Source organism: Patiria miniata, unplaced genomic scaffold (genome assembly GCF_015706575.1).
Source record: "Patiria miniata isolate m_02_andy unplaced genomic scaffold, ASM1570657v1 HiC_scaffold_21, whole genome shotgun sequence".
In the NCBI taxonomy this organism is placed as follows: domain Eukaryota; kingdom Metazoa; phylum Echinodermata; class Asteroidea; order Valvatida; family Asterinidae; genus Patiria; species Patiria miniata.
In genome coordinates this window covers 3374176-3394340 of record NW_024037060.1, presented here as the reverse complement: position 1 = coordinate 3394340, position 20165 = coordinate 3374176, and the positions used below count along the sequence as shown (strand labels likewise).

General features: G+C 40.5%; 1 long non-coding RNA gene across 2 annotated transcripts in view; it reads left to right on the top strand.

Moving 5' to 3' along the window:
* Window positions 1–2869: 2869 nt before the first annotated feature.
* Window positions 2870–20165, top strand: part of LOC119729777 — a 41237-nt gene continuing 23941 nt past the window's right edge. Inside the window, exons 1-2 of one of the 2 annotated variants that reach the window (XR_005271268.1) lie at window positions 2870–3129; window positions 19141–19313. This is a non-coding gene — a long non-coding RNA (uncharacterized LOC119729777). Of the gene's footprint in view, window positions 3130–18793; window positions 19314–20165 lie in introns of those variants that run through there. The other variant, XR_005271267.1, reaches the window with a different exon arrangement.

Below are 20165 nucleotides of genomic sequence, written 5' to 3'. Positions count from 1 at the left end.
GGTTCGAATCCAGCAGCTGGCCATTGTGTCCTTGGGCAGGCCACTTCATCCCCACTTGCCTCTCTTCACCCAGGAGTATGGGTACCGGCATTAGCTGGGGAGTAACCTGCGATGGACTGGCATTCCATCCAGGGGGAGTAGAAATATTCTCAGTCGTTTCATGCTACTGAAACCGGATATAAGCGCCAGCCTGATGGGCCACATTGGCTCGTGACAGACTCTACTCTCTCTCTACTTTGTAATGTCTCCCCTTTTTCAAAAATCCTCCTTGCTCCATGCATAAAACGTACAGACTCCACTTGTCAATTGGTTGTTCCAATTACCTGTTTTCCCTATCAGATTTGACGTTCAGAATTTACGAAAAGACCTACCTCGAAAATCACCTAATGGATTTTCCCCCGACCCATTATTATTTCGTCATTGTGAGATACTTAGCACACTGGCCCCAGCAGTTTCCGGTTTGTAACAATGGTATTAATTTTCAATTAAATACTTGCGCAGTTTCCGGCAAGTTGGTCACTTTGTATACAATGGTTTTCATTGTAATTATTGTCACTTGAGATTGGCGTCTTGCGTCAGTCAGTGTAATGACAAAAAAAAATCCACTTGCAAAAACAGAAAACAAAACATCAACAATGGCGTGATGAAGCAGCGTTGTTTTCGTTTGTTTTGTGTTTGTGTGAGTCGTTCGTCTGTTAATTGAATCCAAAACATTGGGTTTTTTTTGGGGGGGGGGAGCTAAAAATAACCCATTGGTTTAATGGCCCTTGAGAATCGCTCGTTTGATTAGCCACGAGGCGTCATGCAGACTACCTAATTCTGGCGAAAACACAACTTATCATTATCATAATTAGGCCTAACATGTTCTATACATTCACAACATTGATAAATGGCCTCCATCATAATTAACTATGCATTTATTTTTAAGTATTTCATGCTTCGATGTTTCTAATCTACATTAACCCTAATTCCCTAGGGATTTGTGAAAAAAAATCATTTCAAAATTGAAAGATTCAGGACTGCAAAGATTAAAGGGGTATTTTTCCCCGTAATGAGATCATTTTTGCTGGCCCCAGAGGGCATGCCTAGAGTCCTAATTGAGTGTAACTAGTGAACCGGGCAGTGTTATCGTATAGGAGTACGGAATGGCGGTAAATCCGGCCCATAATGTTGGCCAGAGCATTAGATGCAACAAAAGACTTTTTAGTGAACAGCCATTTTGACTCAGAATTGAACAGAATTTTTGTTCACTCTGGGACCAGCTTTAACATTGTTTTGTTTTGCTTAACTCTGATTATCTGAGCACAAAATAAACTTTGGATGTCTTCTTTTTTCTTTGGTCACTTCTAATGTTTCTGTGTTTCTTTGATGATTATTTTTTGATGTATGGCACTTAAATGATGAACCGTTTGTCACAAAAACAATTTTGCGATGAGCAACATATTCAGTTCATAATTTGAACAGAGTGTGCCAAAAAAGTGTAACATCAGAAAACAAATTAATAAAGTGTTAACTGTTTTTTTCCAATCAAATTAAATATTACATTAAAGCCTAACTACTTCTCAATCCACTCCTTTTTACCCCATTCTATTTTGGTCTCTAGATCCAGAAATACAATCAAATGAGTGAAAAGGTGTAATTTGTCCAACGCTCTCTTTAAAAAAAATGTGGGGTTCTTTTTTAATTCAGTTGTTGTTTCTTGATCGAAACCAAAATCGAATAAGTGTGTTTATCTAAAAAAAAAAAAAAAAAAAGAGAAAAAAAGACATTGGTTTGATTATCCTTGAGAATGACTCGTTTGATAAGCCACGCGGCGTCATGAAGACTACCTAATTCTGGTGAAGACACAACATTTTATCATTATCAACATTAACATGTTCTATATACTTCCACAACCTTGATAAATGGCCTCCATCATAATTAACAATGCATTTATTTTGAGTATTTCAAGCTTCGGTGTTTCTAATCGCCATTAACCCTAATCCCCGGGGCTTTGTGAAGAATCATTTTAAACTTGGAGGAGTCAGGACTGTAAGGATCAAATAATCGGTGAATAACCATTCTGAATCGATTCAAAGTAATTTCTGTTGCGCACTTTTGGACCAAATTTATACTATGCTTGTCTTGTCTTGTTTTCCTAAACTCTTCCGACTGTGGGCTTGTTAAACACAACAGTGCCCTCTCGTGAATTTTACTTGACCGTAGTCCCTCTCGCGAGAGTTGTGCCTTCTCTGTTCAGTTTTTGAGTGACATATATAGTCTTACGGAATGAATTTAGAAAACCGCACTTTATGCCATGATTACTTAATTGAATGATGAAAAATGTGTCCAAACTTTGAGAGTGCAGTTTCCGTTCATAAATCCATAGCTGTTTAGGTACAAAGAAACTTTGGGTTAACAAAAAAATTCTCGTTTGGTTGATTCTATGTTTGTGTATGGCAGTGAAATGAGGAACCGTTTTTCATTTAAAAAAAGAAATTACGATAAGCAACGCAAATTATTTAGTTCATAATTTTTGTACAGAAAAACGCATATCTGTAGGCCTGCCCTGAGTTTCTGAAGAAACACGACGGGAAAACGCCCTTAGGTGCCAAAGGAGGGCAAGTATGTTACATAAAATAAACACGGTGAATTGAAGAATAAAATAGAGATTGTTGGAGAAAAATATGTTTATGATCCCTTTAAGATAACCGTCCACTGTTGTCTAAAGGGTTCGTTACCGCTTGCTTGTTTTTCGTGTTTCGTGTCAAAGCTGCAGGGCGCTCGTATCGTGCGCGTGGGCAGAAGAAACTACCGATCGAGAAAAGTTCGCGCCCGTCTCATCTCGCTGACAGCGTGTTTATATAAAGAGTATAATACCGCGTGTTTGTTTTCATTTACTGTAGGGCAATCCACACGAAGCTACCTCCTCTGCTGGTGCGTACGTACTTTTGAACGAAAAGCACAACCCAAAGAAAAGAAACACAGACGCGGATAGCATTTTGCGGACGGCACTATACGAACTCGTGTTTCCCAGGCAGTAATTTTGGTGTTCATTGAGAGAGGAAGAGCGTGAATTGCGAATCAAAGGACAGACTAGAGGACTTGGGTGGTTTGGCATCTGAAGGATTTCGTTTGTAAACGTAAAAGGTAAGCTGCATGCAAGATGATAAGAGCAATGTATATTTTCATTGAAGTTCATTTTTCAGGGCACTTTTCTGATTTCAACGAATCATGCACTCTCCATCTCTCACTGTGTGTCTTTGTAGTAAACAAAATCAGCATAAATGCGTGGGTAAAGGTGGGTTGGGGTTGGAGAAGAATTAGAAGTAGTTGGAGGATGAGGGTTAGGGATTGCTGTTCATAGAATCAGGATTGAAATGTCAAAATCAGTTTTCTTTTCAATTACTGCGCACGTGCTGTACACGTGTGCAATCATTGGTCAAGAGTTCGGACAACGTTTTTAGGCTGGCAGGGTTGAGTTTGCAGATGTTTGGAGGGAAAACGCCATTCGTTTTCCGGTATATCCTTTAAAGTGGACATTGTAAGCCCATTCAACTTTTTGAATACAAGATATTTCAAGAGGCGTCAAGCTTACAGAATGGTTCAGAACTTCAAGAAAATGTTGTCCTAAAGGTTTAACAAGGTGGATAACCGTATGCACCACAAAATGCCAAACAGATCTTGTATCTTTTTTCGATTGTTTCGCGATACTGTTTTGGGGGTTGCGATGCTTGTTTCCGGGAAAAAAACCTGTCGTAATAGCTGCAGTAAAGTTCAGAAGCCAAGCTACGCTATGCACCAAGAAGTTAGCTGGATGGGGGATTTGGGGCTATCTGTTTTTTTTTGATATATATATTTTGTTAATACCTATATTAGGGGCTCAAATTGAGCCCCCAAAACCGTAAAATTGTAACTAGTCTGAAAGCAATGGACAGGGGGGCAGTGCACGGAGAAGGTTTTTTTTGGGTGCTGCTCATACTGACTGGCGCCATGCATGCAATAATGCCCTTTGTGGTAGAATTTATGGTATTCAGTGCGACTATATCTGGATTGCACATGATGTCATCAAACATGCAGAAAAGAGCCCCAGTCTAGAAAGAAGCAGTGTGTTCGATCTTACCATTAGGCCTTTATACACATGGTTATTCGAGCAATGTTAATTCTGTAATTGCAAGTTTCATCACAAAGTTATTGTATTGCTGAGAAACAATCTGGTCAATAATGAGAAGTTAAAGGAGAAGACATGACTTTTCCTTAAGAAGCAATATGTTCAGCGCTCTATTTAAACAAAAATGAAGATTTTTTTCCAAATTCACTTGAAATTTTGCAACTGGAACGAGAAGTTGTTTAATAACTACGCCACCTGAAGGCTACTATTATTCCGGTAGTTGTCATGTATTGCGGGTAATATCGCCCTTAGCCCTTGATCTTGAAGCCGTTATTACTTGCAACGCAACGGACCAAAATGGTCATTATTATAAGCCGAAATATCTTCTCATATCAAATCGTTCCATTTCTCCACATGCACAGTTGATTAAAATGCTTACGAGTTGAACACTTCACAATACTCCCACTGTTCCTCTTAGCGAAAATCGCGCCTCTAGTATGTTAATAAAATGTCTACTTTTGCCTATCCTTCTCCCATCCTTCCCCTGCCCAACTCTGTTAAATGTTCGATCCCCAGCTCATTCCAAAAATTCAATTATCGAATCTCTTTTCCTCACCCTTTTCTCTCCCCCTTAAATTTAGAAACCGACAAGGACGTTTTGTAAGGCCAAGGCACTTTATCGATCCTGGAGATAATTTAAGATAATTATAAACCTTAGTAGCTGAACACGTACGTAAGATATTGGCTGTATATACATCATCATGGGGCCCAACACTATGGCATCATGCACCACGAATGACGACATTGATTAAGCAAGCAGGTCATTTGCATAATCATTTGGCCTTCAAGATATTCTTGAGTGGTTCTCTATACACACTCATCCTTGTATAGCTTTGACTTTGATACCTAGCAAGAAAGATGGTATTACTGTCAATTGGTATCATTGCATTTCGTAGAATTAAAGTAAAATGAACTAATTTCCAAACATAAATAATTATATGTGCTTACATTTATAGCGGCACATCGGAAGAGAAAATTTATTTTCCCTACTCGCTAAAAAAATAGAGAGACCGCGCGTGCTGACTTAATCCCCAGAATTAGGTCTTGAAGCGGCATATGGAATAAAAAGGGCGGAATATTTGGCCTTCATTCAAAAGGAAATGAATTTTTGCCATTTGAAGATTTGATGCATGATACGATTCATCGAATGTAACGCTACCAAAACGCAGTGTTTCATTTCATGGGTATAGCGATAGGCAAAAGGCATCCATGCCTGAAGTTTTCTTTCATATTTTTTGTTATAAATTATTTACATAGTACAGTCGTCTTTTTATGCTGTGTTTGATAATGACCAAGGTATTACACCATTTGCTTTATGCAAGACATACCGATTATGAAAAATATAAGCGCATGGGAGGAGAGTCATTTAGGCCTATAACTGTATTTCTGGTCTCAACACTTGAATGCTTTTCCACACCTTCATCCAGTATGTGGCCGCGGGGCTTCTCCAATTCTTCCCGCGTCATTTTTGTTTTCAATCTATGGGTGGCCTCAGGCGTATCAGTGCTCGGCCATGCCTCAAGTCCAATCTATGAATGAGAGGAGATGACGAATTTTGAGACATTTCAATTATAGAAGGGGCATATAAGAAAAATTGCAATGGACTGTCTGTATGCTATACATAGTGAGGTATAAACTGCAGAAACCTCAATTATTGGTTTTGGTGGGAGACTATAGCCGGAGTCACAACGGTGGACAGAGAGGAAGGAACCACTGTACAAAATGAAGTGTTTATGGACCAGTATACCAACGAAGGCTCTATCTAAAAACTGGAAAATAAAAGTTTTCATCAGGCTTCGCAACTTTTCTTGCAGGTGTCCCTACATCCGCTGTTTCTCCTGGGATATAGGTGGGGTAGGGAAACACTATTGTTCCTCTTAAATGTTTTTGAAACGAAAAATAATCCAAGATAAAAAGTGGCCATTAAAAACAGTCGCTGTAGCTGTAGCTTATCCTCTTCAAACAACAAAACAATGCCTCGGGGTAGTTGTCAAAACATTTCAGTAAAGATATCTTCGACGCCTGCGGGCCCTCAGCGTCTTACAAGGACCTATGGGGCCCCTTGTCCCGCTCTCTTCTTCATCTCCTTATATCCTCCGCAGAGCCAGTTATACGGAGCTCCTTATAATCATGCTAATAGGATAGCTGCTGTGAAAATAGCGAGGTTGTCCGATCTGAGACGCGATCAAGCACAAATGTTTCCACAGGTGGGAGCCAATGAGCGGGCGCACTTTATTTGATTATGACGATGACGTGATCCTACGTAAACAACATTCACTGTTTGCCGTCTTCTTTTTTTCAGGGTAGCTCGATCAATCAGTCTACCCTTCTTCTCTCTGTGCGGAAGCCGATTCCGCCGAAATCTCAAACGAGAGAACAGTTTTCCCCGCGCGATACGATGCGAAGACTGGCTCTTGTTAGCTCATCATCTCCGTTCGGACGAATATTTTTTTTTATATATCACCTTTCACTATTAGAAAATTACATCAGACACGGTTGGTTAAGTTCGCATAGCATTTTGTCTTCACTTCCGCCCTCATGTCACATCATATCACATCCCAATTTCACGAGCTAATTAAGCTGAAAATGTATATAGTAATATGCACTTGCTAGACAAAAAAATCAGCTGGGGTGCAGTCACAAGCGGTATATTACATAACATTTTAGGTAGTACCTGTTATCACGAAGTAAATCATTTTCTGTGCTTTTCAAATGTCTGTGTTCTGCAGCGCCCTGAAGTTGTACAGAGGCAGCCATGTTGGTTTTGTTTGGCACTCCCTTCTGTTGCAAAACTTAATTTCCCAATAGTGGTCTCCCGATTTCCGCTGAGGATGAGTGGGTAAAAATGGCACATTTGGCTGGGGATGAAGCATGAATAACACACTAAAAGGTTTTTTAAAAGATCACTTACTTGGAATTGCCAATCGCATATAGGATGCGACCTATAACGAAAAACTAGTGCAAAGGCACACAAAGATAAACATACTCTAAGACGGATTTTCCAACCTGCTTATCCGCTCACCCACATTTCAGCCCCAAAAATAAATAAGATGCTATTGATCTCTCGTCTTTTGATTTCGAAGAGGTAAATAAAGTACCCGCGATCCTTCAGAGCCGGCGGCTGCCCCATGATTTGATTATGATATTTGCCAATGATACTCAACCATATCACTCACAGAAAGATGAAGATAGTAATGCCTCACATCATGTGAAGACTGTGCGGGCCCCACCCCCGTAAATCTGGGTTAAAACCGAAGACGCATTTCACATCCTTGATAATCTAGAATCTGGAGGCCGGTCATTCTTATTATTTTCTCTAAATGCTGATCAAGGTTTTCCCCTCATCTAACCCCGCTTCTTTCCTTTTATTAAAGAAAAGGAAAGTGTGCCGTCCAGCAAAATACTTGGAGGCCCACATTTAGTTTGAACTTAATTCGGTAAAGAATGCATGCATGACAAAAACTAATCACTACAATGATGATTATAACATTCTAGTTATGAAATGGTGTGTAGATTTGATTTTACACGAAAAAGCTGGCAATTGATTTCAATACGGTGTAATATATTATAATGGTATCCTTTAAAAATGAAACCTGTCCAATTGATTAGAACCAGCTAACGAAGGCCCGAGTCGGAAAAGAACACATGCAGTATTCCATGCGAAGCAGTCGGTTATTTCCGGTTTAATTGTACGTCAACTTCCGAACGACCACGGTTCTTCACCCAAAGCGTTTGCTCTTTGTTTACAATCAAGAGGTGAACGATCGCCTAATAGCTCCTAACAAGTCAAATAACAAGTGCTCTCGTCGGCTGCTTGACGCTACTTCACAATCAAATGGGACGTAGATAATTATCGCCAGGGCAATGAAATTAAAAACAATTAAGGACGATTACGCCTGACCATCAGTCCATTGGATGACAAAAGGCCATTTTAAATTAACACAACAATAGCTCTGCAAGATTCTCACCTATAGGTTGCACTATTTTGAGGTGGAAGCCGCTATACCCGTCAATTGGGCAAAATTAATTTGTTGTGGCAACTCGTCACTGTGGTGAAATAGTGTGACTGAAGTAGCGAGGACATTGTCAGGGCTCAGTGCTCGGTAATTTGAGGACTTGGTTGTAATTCCGGCCTGTAATTCACGGTCCAATTCACAGAAAACCCCTTCACTGTTTACAGCTGAATTGTTCTTGAGGTCGTTAGATCTTACCTCCTAATTACGCCTTGTAATAATGTATACTAACCATAATGTAATATTTAAACAATGCCCATAATATGCATTGAAGGGGTACCACAAGGAAAATGTGTCTACAAAAGATAGGTGACCATGTCGGATATCGTAGACTCCAGCAGCGTATCCAGCTTCTGATGTCGGGGGGGGGGGGGGGGGGGACAACCGCACATCCGCGCCGAAATGTAGACATGTTTTTTTTATTGCTGACAAAAAAAATGGTAAAAAAAAAAAAAATCCGCGGGGGGGGGGGGGGGGCAAAGTATGTGAGTCTACCACTGGTAGACTCACATACCGCCTGAAATGTCGTCTTGTAACATGTGCGTCGTGTATTAAGCAAAATGAAAGACTTTTACAATCCCGGAATATATTGGGGTGAAAACATGCAATTTGCGTAGGAGATAATGTATAAGGGTATAGGCCTATAGGGGGTCTACCCGATGTTCCCCAATACCTATGTTCCACAATACCAATGCTCCCAAAAATCCTTATAGGATAAGGGTGTTGGTTAGGGTTAGGGTTAGGGTAAGGATTTCGGGGAACATCGGTATTGGGGAACATAGGTATACACCCGGCATATAGGTCATCACTATAGCCAGTGAACTACAAGGATGTTAACCAATAACCACACAGTGATAACCGTGGATTGATAAACACCGGATAGATTACCGTAACAGGCAAGTTACACACGCCTATACACACACAGTTGATCACCTAGGACGTACATGCAGTTGAAAAGAAAGTACTATAGAGGACAGGAGACCGCGATGGTAAGGTAGTCAGAAAGGACAGGTGACATTGCGACGGAGGTCAGGTGACTACAAAGCACCGATTAACGCAAACGGCAGGTCGCCTGCTGTTTGCGTTAATCGGCAGACGACAGGCAACCACAAAGGACAAGGTGACCACAAAAGGACAAGGTGACCATAAAAATGACCACAAACGACGGGTGACCACATTGGAAAGGTGACTACAAAGGACACTGTGCCCATAAAAACACCATATGACCACAAAGGACAGATGACCACAAAGGACAGGTGACCACAAAAGACAGGTGGCCACAAACGACAGGCAACCACATTGGATAGGTGACTACAAACGACAAGTGACCACGAAGGATGACCACAAACGAAAGGTGACCTAAAGAACATGTGACCACAAACGACAGGCAACCAAATGGGATGGGTGACTACGAAGGACAAGTGACCACAAAGAATGACAGGTGACCTTAAGAAACAGGTGATCACAAAGGACAGGCGACCGCAAACGCAGGTGACCACCTGCAGGTGTGTACCTGCAGTACAGGATGCCAATGTACGGTGAGAGAGACTGTAGCGTGATAGAATATCCGATGGACACCAATGTGAAGAGAAAATGAAAGGATGAATTTTTTTTTTTGCTGTCAACCAATCCGTATTTTATCTTGCTAATGGATTTTAGTGGACGATTTGTTGGTTTTAACTTAATTTGTTGCAACTTTGATTTTGCAAAAATAGACCCGTTACAAACGAAGACTTCATCCCATCATCAATGGTACTCCCTTAAAAAATTCCTTCTCACCATCATCAGTGAAACGAATTAGATCAGAGTTAAAAATCGAGAATATCCCCTTTAATGTACACAGGTAGGAATGAAAAGCTGTGCATTGTTTTGCAACCAAATACCAGGCCATTTTATTTTGACGCTTAAAAGGATTGGACCATGTGATAAATTGATAAATTGGAGAGATGTTGGGTCTTAAAATGAAGAGGGTAAGGATATTTCATCACCGTGCAATATACTTCACAAAAGTCTGTCTAATACCTCACAAAAGAAACCATTTTATCATGTTGTTATATGAAACAAACCCTTCTTGTAAAGGCCTACATGTTGTAACCCATATAGGCTTTCTGCCTGTTCTTGACATTTTTAAGCCGTTTAAATATGAAATTAAAAAAAAATGGAAATGTGTTTTCATCTCGTATTGACACTTTGCAGAGATAACACCAGGAGGGAGAGACCCCAGTAAATGATTATCCGATTCACCGCACCTTCTCTGCTGCGATGTGAAATGAAAGCAGTAGAAAGGGACAGAGATGAATTGTGAACCACTGAATTTCAGCAAAGTGCCCTACATTTAATCGGTCTTTTTCCGCGGCTTGTTTAGTTTCTTGGGTTACGTCCTATACTGCTGCGTTCTGAAGTAAACACGATTTCTGTTAGAAACACGATTTCTAAAATCATAGAGCTCTGATGGAGAAGTTCAAGTCCATTGAAGTGAGTGCCGTGCATTTCTTCAGTAGAACAGGCTCTTTTGTTTACCCCGAGAAAGATAATTTAATCTGCTGAGAGTTTTAGATGTGTGCCTGCATAGTGCATGTTCATTTTTCGTCACGGAAACCTGTTTCATTTTAGGCTTGCAAAATGTATTTTGAATATGTTTTGGAAAAAAGTGAACCAAAGAATAACGGAGAAAACAAACAGTTACACAAAATGAATTCAACTAAATTGGTACGCGCGGCAAAAACAAGGCAACACAAACACAACCAATTAGCTCTTCATTCAGGCGATGCGCGAAAGACAATGACCACTTCTAACGCGCCCACGCGCTATACGGTTTATTAATTGCACTCATTGTCGATTGGCCTTCACTGAAAATATCACCCTGGTTCGAGTACGGACGCCGTGCGAAGTCAGCCCCCAACAATTAGCGAGTCACACCACACAATAGACCGCTAATTTCACCGAAAAACTCGAGAATTTCAGCTTCAGCAGATTTCACTTGAAGGCCAATCACGAAGAGTCGAAACAATCTCTCGGGTAAAAATAAAACCCAACAAAGAAACAACTAAGCATCGGTTGCTTTTGAAAAACAAGCTTGCATGCACAATCCTGTTTTTGCAAGGTGTTTGCATCAACACCGGATCGGGCAGGTGGGTTTTATCAAGCCTGTCTGCAGCTGGGCTAATGGAAAACCCAATAATACCTGATTCTGTTAGATTTCTTTTGTCTGTTTGTGTCTGGCCTCTCGCTGTATTTGACGGGCATCAAGTTAGAGAGGACGGACACTATTTAGCCACGGTTTCCCCTCGGGCCGTCAACCGCGCAGCTGTATGTCCTACACCGCTGTGCAAATAGCGAATAAAAATTTAACCATTCGATCTGCGAATTTTGTGCTCGATAATCGTGTATCTCTCTTTAACAAGTCGGGATACTTCTGCTTTGTTGGGATCGTCTAAATGTCATCGGGTAGGCTACAAACACTTACTGCGTTTGGAGGGGGTGGAAAACATTTTATGGACGGTAGAGAAATTAGATACGTTCAACGGCAACGTTCATGGACCGTGATAGTTTGTCAGTTTTGGGGGCGGATACTCTACCGGCCATCGGGTTTTGCCACAGACGATTTTTTTAAATTTATGTACTTAATTCGGAAAAGTTACCTGGAGTAAAATCCAAGAATGTTTTGGATGACTCCATTTCGTGCCCCTTTAAAAAGTCACGAATATAAGAGAGCTGCTATACACCGTGGTTCCAGCTGGAACCAACGTAAATATATTGAATTCTTATAACGTATGTCACAAAATAACACGTCAATTTGAGTGGCAACGAAGTGAGCGAAAAATATTAGTACAAATGTATACATTGTGCACGCATCGACATTGACTGAATGCCATCATAACGTAAAGTCTGTAAAGGTATTCAGTCGCTTGGTGGCAGCAGACCTATTCATTAACGAGTGACGTCACAGACAATTGTGACGTTTGGCGAGTGGCGTCACAGAAAATCGTGACGTCCTGGCAAGTATTCGCGAAGCGCATTTGCAAAAGTTGAACACATTTTCAACTACGGGGAATTTCATTAGTTCGCGACGTCAATAATAATATTGACGGGCCTAAACTTTTGTCACAAATGGCTCTGGGGTGGCTTTGTTTCGCAGTTGTATAAACCCAAACGCACACCTCCTCCCTAAACCAGTGGTAATTCGATTTGCCTCTTACCCACAGATAACGGGTTTATGAATTATTGTAGCTCTTAACGATCAAAGCGCCGAAAGCTTAAGCCTGTTATCATTGCCAAGCTAATGGTTACCGCAGATTTCCATAGACAGCAAAATGCAATTAGTCCCAACTTCTCATTATCCTGTGGTGAATAATGTTCTTCTCATGCTCATCCAGTCTGGTGGTCATCCACACTGGATGACAGTTATCATTTTCTCTTCCCACAAACAAAAATATGAAACGGGTATCATTATCCCAGCCACTTGCGGCAACTCTATATAAACACTCCGATATAATTTTGAAATTGAAAATCGTGCCACAGAGCAGTCTTTCACGTCTTGGGAGTGTCCTGTCTGATTATTTCGAAACCACGAGAGACTAGCGTGTTACCTCGCCGTACTATTAACACGTGGTTGGAATACTGCCAAGCGAAATACCATTACTCGCAGAATGACGACACAATACTAAGTCGCAGAAGACGCACAGTGGCCACAGTGTTTAATTATTATCTGCAGCTTCTATTCATATAAAATCGATCGTTATCGATAGCTTTGAACTACGTGAAAGAAGAGGAATTCGAATATAATTAGCTATGGAGTTATAATCACAAACGCATTTAACGTCTGTACCTGTAATATATTTGCAAGTCAATAATGTAAGTTTGACGTCAACTCAGTGCTTTAACTGAACGAGAAAAAAATTACTTAATAAATGCGAATAAATCGAGCAAAAACCCTTCAGAAGACATTGGGATGACATACGAATGGGAAGTCAGCTTTATTCTTAATACACCCTCCCTCCACGTTAAATTGCGGTTGAACGACCCGAACATTCGGTGAGTTTTTTTTATTTACTTTGAAATTTAGGATGGTTCTCCTTAATGCAGTCGTTCAGTATCAACTCATTACTGTGTGACAGCGTTGATCTTTCACTCTGATTGACGGCGCTGAATTAGAAATTAAAAATTGTGAAACGAAAGGGATAAATCTTTGCACGCCATGCGCCACAGTAGCAGCGAGAAGGTATACTGGAGAGCGACCAAATTAGAAACTTTAATCTCAAAGTCATAAGAATCTTAACGACAAATCGATATTAGTAGACCTATTTTTGGAAAGCTCCATTTGAAAAGAAATCTAGTTTCTTATTGGTATGGAATGCCTTTATGGCTTAAAAAAACCCAAAACAACGTATATCAATGTCAACTGTGGAGTCGATCGGGCAGTGTGCGACATTTGCAACTTGAACCAAACTTGGGAATGTAAATTCCCTATTCTAGTGTACAAGCAGATCTGCTGGCCTACTCGTCCAGGATTATCCAATTTACTGGTACCGCCCTGGGGTACCTAGTTGCGAAATTGGGTGCGGACTGCACTGAAACCACACCACAGAACTCGGCCTCAAGCATGCCATTACGAAAACAACATTGGCGTTTATTTCAAAATATCTGACACCTCTGCCAATCTTTGCAAGCCTCGCGTGAAAAAATGAAAAGATAATTTGCGAAAAAAGGTGTAAAAACTAGGATAGGTGTTTGTCCTCTGTGTCAAAAATAAAGAGATAGGCCCTAAGCAAATTAAGTAGCAAAGTTAAATCAGTGTGCCGAAACTGTAAAACAAGCAGTGCTCGTTACAAATATATATTTTCTTAAGGCACACCTTAAAAGAATTCTTCTGGAAATGGAATGATGAAGAGTTCGCAACATTTGGTTTCCTAAAGGGGTTGGATTTAATATCCTGTATGTCTGGACCAATAGGAAGTGTCTTTGCCTTTTTCTCCCGGCTTTTTGGTTGTTTTGAGTTCTTTGCACTTAATGCCGCGTTAGTGATGATGTTGAAGGGTTGCCCCAACACCGGAAATTAATTTGGAATAAATTGGTCTCCGTGCGCCATTTTTTTTTGATGAAGTCTTATTCCAAATTCTGTACTTTCTGACGCATTCCCGCCGGCCGAAATCGTCTGTGAAGGGCACCATTTAAAATGATTAAAGCAAAGCAGGGTATGGGATAATTGTGATAAATCTAGCGGCCGGGTAAACGTTTAGCGAGGGGATTCCTGGTTCTCGATTTGCCTCGTCACGTATACCGTGCGCGGTGCTTGCCCGCACGCCGGCCCGGAGACGCGCCAGCCCCATTAAGCGCCCTGGCGCGAGTCACGTTTCATCGCGCGGCAAAACCATTAGTCCTCGCTATCAACACGTTCATGTAAGTACCTCCGCGCATGTTACTCCTGTCGCGATTACCCTGGATGGTTAACAAGTCGCTTGTTGGAATCGATAATGAGAGCTTGACTGAGAACAGGCGAGGAAGAGTTTTCTTCCCCATTCTTCGGTAATTTCCTGCGCGCAGGTGAACATGGGCTGCCTCGACGGTAGCAGTGAATAGACCTTATTCACAAGTCGGCCATATTAAATTGAAAGCGAGGTAAACTCTTCATTTTTTGGAACTTGCGAGTAGAAATGAAAGCAAAGTTCATTACAAATTAATACCAGTCCACTCTGATGAATAATCTAACATTTGTGATTGAACATTTTCTAATGTTTTAAGCCACATTTAAAACAAAAAAATTAAGCCACATTTAAAACAAAAAAATTAAGCCATATCTAAAACAAATTTGAAGTGAGGCTTGGAACGCATGCAAAATAGATTCAGGGAGCACGATCGAAAATGACTTCCCGTGAATGAGGTCTTTCTCTACAGGAATAATTAAACAGAAAAGACATTTAGTCGTGCCCAAGTTTGCTACTGAAATTAGAATGGAGGCCTCATTACAGATTTTTGTTTGGATTTCAAATCAGCTAACTAATGAAACAGTTGTACAATTTTGACATTATACGGTATTTACAAAAGGGTTCAATGTTAATTCCACGCCCTTATACTGAAATGAACGTTGTTGGCTTCGGTGCCGTTCTGTTTGCGCTGTTTCTAACACAAGAAGGCGTTTTAGATTTTCTTTTTACCAAAATGAATTAGCTAACAGCGTGATCGCGATTCTTATCAGTGAAAGACTTCCTCATTGTCAAGCAAATTGAACTGAGCAGTCATCGAAGGGGGAGATCAACACGGAAGCACTTAAAACTCAAGACAGGTGCAGAACAATTCAGTCTGATTTGTTGCCGTTTTCGGTTCAGAGACCCTCTCTTCCCCATCACGGTTGGTAACGGGAGAAACAACATTCTCAGGAGCCGTCCAAAGTCATCAAAGATAAAGGCAATTATGTCAGTAGTTTTCCTTTGTTATACGACCGACGACACATTACTTTTCTCTTCTCCTTTCCTTCAAAGCAAGGCAAAAATAATCACACAGGTTCAGTGATAGAACTTTGTCTCATGGCTGAACTTTTTTTAATGCACCGCATCTACAGAGAGTTAAGTGTCAAAATGGTTGGTGCAAAAAGAAGGAAACCCACTTTTGACAGGAATTTAACCTACTTACTTTACTTCTTTGAACTGTGTTTTTTTTGGTTATAATGTAGTGAAGTATAGCTCTTCAACCATACGTGGTAAAAAAATTCTTATCGCAAGAATAGTGTTAATATTCTAATTTGAATACAAGTCACCACAATCACTGTTGTCAACGTGTAAGTCTAGTGTAGTGTTTTTTTTTGGTCTCAAATCAAGCTCCAGAGCTCAGTCAAGCGGATGGAATAAAGCCATCCGTGGACAAACAGGCTTGGCACATGACATTTTTAAACTACCATATCTCAGAGACAAAAGATGCATTTGCAATCGTTTTTCATCACTTATGTTTAAAGATCAATATTTTAATACCATTGAATTTTAAAAATATGCTCAACAAGTATTTTTGAACCACCCGGTAGATTGAAATTCGGACCAGAAAAATGGGCGCCTTACCCGGCCATACTGTGCATTATTTTTGTTTATCAATTAGGTGTAAATGTGAGAGACCACGTAAGTTAAGATCAAATTTAATGCAAACCAAAAAAAAAAGGAGAAGAAGAAGAAGAAGAAGAACAAGAACAAGAAGTAGAAGGGGAAAAAAGACAGTGCGATGCAATTTTCACCCTAAGTCAAACCCCTCCGATTCACAACAACAATTTCCGCCTTTTCGTCAGTACCCGTGTCTCCTGTAGGACAACCGAAATGCTTCGTGTCTTCATTTCCTTCTCGATATTCTGAGTTAGGTAAAACAAATATGTAACTCCAAGGACGTTCTGATATCTACGATATAAGCCCTTAAGGTATTGTTTGATATAAAAAGGATTGCTGTCATTACAATAAGTATCTGCGCTGAAAACGAGTTAAGTCGAGTGGAAATGGATTAGATTAGAGAAGCGAAGTTTATGTTAAGTGGGGTTAGAGTGGTGCAATATACCACAGTTTTGTAGGAAGCTGCGTATTTATGTGCGATTTTGGACGGCCGTCAACTGTGCCTTTTTGTTGAGCCTGAGATCTTGTTGAAGCGAACCTTGCATGTCATGGATTTGCAGGTTTTGCTGTACGGGGTGAGTCAAAAAGAAAGTAACCGAATTCGAAAACAAATATTTAAAATAAATGTGGCACGCTCCATTTCATAAAAAACAGCAAAAAGGACATAGTATAACTGTGAACATTTCACGTACTTTGCATACTATATTCCCAAGTTACGTCTATTTTAATACTAAGATTACACAATTCAGCTGTCCACCACTGATCATTTTACCGCTCTGCGAACTGATGAATACCCATTAAATACAATGAGACATGGACGTTTTCCCACCTCTATGAATGGAGGAGAACTTGCAAAGGAAAACATGCCACAATCAACATTAATATTTCAGGAAAAAATAGATGACTTGTTCCTCATAATATTCACAACACAAAATCTGACAGTAAAAAAAAATGTTTCAGTCTTGATTTAAATTAGGCTATTAAAATCTCATTTGTATTTGAATGCCTGTGTGTAATCTATAATTCTCACTCAGCTCAATAGCTTCCAATGTCATTCCATGGACAGCTATAAAAATGGGTTCTTTTGGTAAAACGTGCATAACTTCTGCTAGCATTATTCAATTTCAGTCATTTTGTTTTAGATGAGGGTAAGAAACATGCTCTTTTAAGATATACTTCACTGGTGTTTAAAATTTGATTGATTTTCAAGAAAAAAACATTAATTCGAGTCACTTTCTTTTTGACTCACCGTGTAGTTTTAATGAACTTTATACAAACGAGAAGCTCAAATATGTTGACTTGCACGTCATCAAAATAATTCATTTAAACGTTGACCTCTCGCGACTTCTCGCACAATCTCGCAGTCCGTTCCCAGGTTCCATCAATAAGTAGGGCCAGGTCGTTCATTCCGCATTGTTTTTTTGTTTTTTGCTGAGCAGCACCAGTGATCGTTCAATAATGTCACGCGTGTTTGATTACTATAATGTCTTCGAACTGCAGAGAAAAGAAACGTTAGGCGCTGATGGGCTAGATAATAGGAGTGTAAAATTGAAGGGGCTAAAAACCAACGAGGCGCAATTTTTTCTTTTTATAATAATATATACCATTATTTTTAGTGACGACATTATGCGACCTTCTCCCCATCAGGCTTTGTTCATCCAGGTCTGTTTTTTTCTTCAATAATTGAAAGTGTGAGTCTCAATTTGAAAATGTAAATTTGATTCTAGAATGAGCTACTGTTTGGGAAAATTTTTGGGAAAATAAAAATTAAACAAGGGGAAAATGTTCAAAATCAAGGATTACTTACAACAACATCTAAGGAAACAATTAACAAAGACCGTTTGGGGGAGGGGGCTAGAGAAAGATGGATCGATTTAAGGTTTCACGTGCCCCAACCCAAGCTTATTTTGTTAAAGTCTATTTTACGACCATCTTAAATCGATACCAGCAAAACTACTTCAATACAGTTAAAGTGTAATGTTAAGGTTTCTCTTTTATCAACCATGATGACATGACTTTGTAAAAAACTCAACATATTGGAGTTGGGAATCTCGTGTTCAATGACAATTAAAGTTAAATTCGAGGAAATAATTCTAGAATGAAAATGGGCTTGAGAAAAAGGATTTGAGGTCGGACAGTAAAATTTTAATGGATGGCAAATGCTGCGTGTTGTCATGACCCAGAATCGATTGAGCACACATAGTTTAATTTCCCCTGTGCTCAGCGAGATTCCAAAATCTCCAGAATTACTTTGGCCCCGCGCGTTGACTTTGAATCCCCCAGTGAGCTACGAAAAGTCAACGTCAGGAAGGCGCAGAAAAATAAAAAAAGAACAGTGTTGCCCCTTCTTATCATTGTCACTGCAAATTATGCCGGACACCTCTCGTTATACATATATGGCTGAATGACGGAACAGCTTTGGCCGGAACCCGAGACGCGGGTGTAGCCTTGTGCGCATGCGCAGGGCGCGTCATCACAGGTAGGCGCGCGCACACACTGACAATAGGCAGACCGGTAGAAACACACGTGGCTTCCGACCACACATACCGAAAGCTCTATAAGGCTGGATACAAAACGGCTTCTCCACAGATTTCCTCAGGAAGCAGTTGTGATGCGACGGCTGTCATAATCTAGCCTAAGTAACGAAGCAGTGTCGTCCATTGTGTAGGCCTATCAACCGTCTCTGTAAACACGAGTCAAAGCCGGGAGATTGGGAAACTACGCTACTCCTCAATACCTGCTTGCAATCTAAGCCGTAAAACTATAGTGACAAACCGGATCGATCCAGATAGCATCAAACGCTACCAGCCTTTAGCGGCAGCGTGACTTCGAACTTTAAACTTCCTTCTTTGACTTTGGGGTTATTTTTTTTTGTTCTGTTCCCGCGAGGCAGATGATGTTAGCAGCGGAGAAGTGCTTGACGTACTGGCTGCTGGCCACGATACTGGTGGTGTGCCTTGCCAGAAACTGTGCCGGGCAAGGATGCCCACCGGCGCCCATCTATTGTGAAGGCAAAGGGCCCGGGGAGATGCGGTGGGGGAAAAGAGCGCTTACGGATATTGGAAGGTAAGTCTGTCTTGGGAGTCCAATTATACGGCAGCAGCCTGTAAATTCAGTGGGCGCATTCACCAGTGGTTAATATTACTCACCCAAACACAATTAACGCTAATACCAGCATCTTTGGTTGGTTTCTGATACACCATTGCTCCTTGACTCGAAGGCCAGCCCATTGGCAGCTGACTGGCCGAGCCACCACATTCGACTGACCTGACTGATTGACTAACTTACGGATTGTTAATAATGTCTGCAACTGACGTTTTCGGGTCTCGTTCGATCATGCAAATCTAGTCTTTTTTAATTCATGGCGATATCCGCTGCTCCAGTAAATCAAACGTCAACTACAATTACCCCCAATGAATTTATCAAGTCGCTGGGTTGAAAACACAGGAAATATTTTCCCACAAGAATAACAAATAAGGCTATAGGTTTAAGCTGTCTATGCTGCTAATTAATGTAAACTGAAAATTGTATGTTTTTCACAAAAACAAAATGTTTAGGTGTTTTTGTATTCGTACTCGTAGGATAAATCCAGAGTTTGTGGGTCTGAAAATTTCACATGGGGCTCGACATCTTAATCATAACCATTTTGAGCCCATGGCGCACGTCAAATTAATGCACGTTAGGCTTGTCACAATATAACTGCACATGATTAGAATATTATTAAGCTTGCACCCAGCTGACCGTACACTGAAAAATTGCCTGGGTTTATTTTACCCAGAAAAGGGTGAAACTGCAACTACCCGAAATTAGGTTGTTCTATAACTAATTGTTTGGGTAAGAATTACCGTTAAATTCAACCAAAAGTTGTGGTCATACCAGACCAAATGATATTTAGTCTGGTATGACCACAAGCTCCGG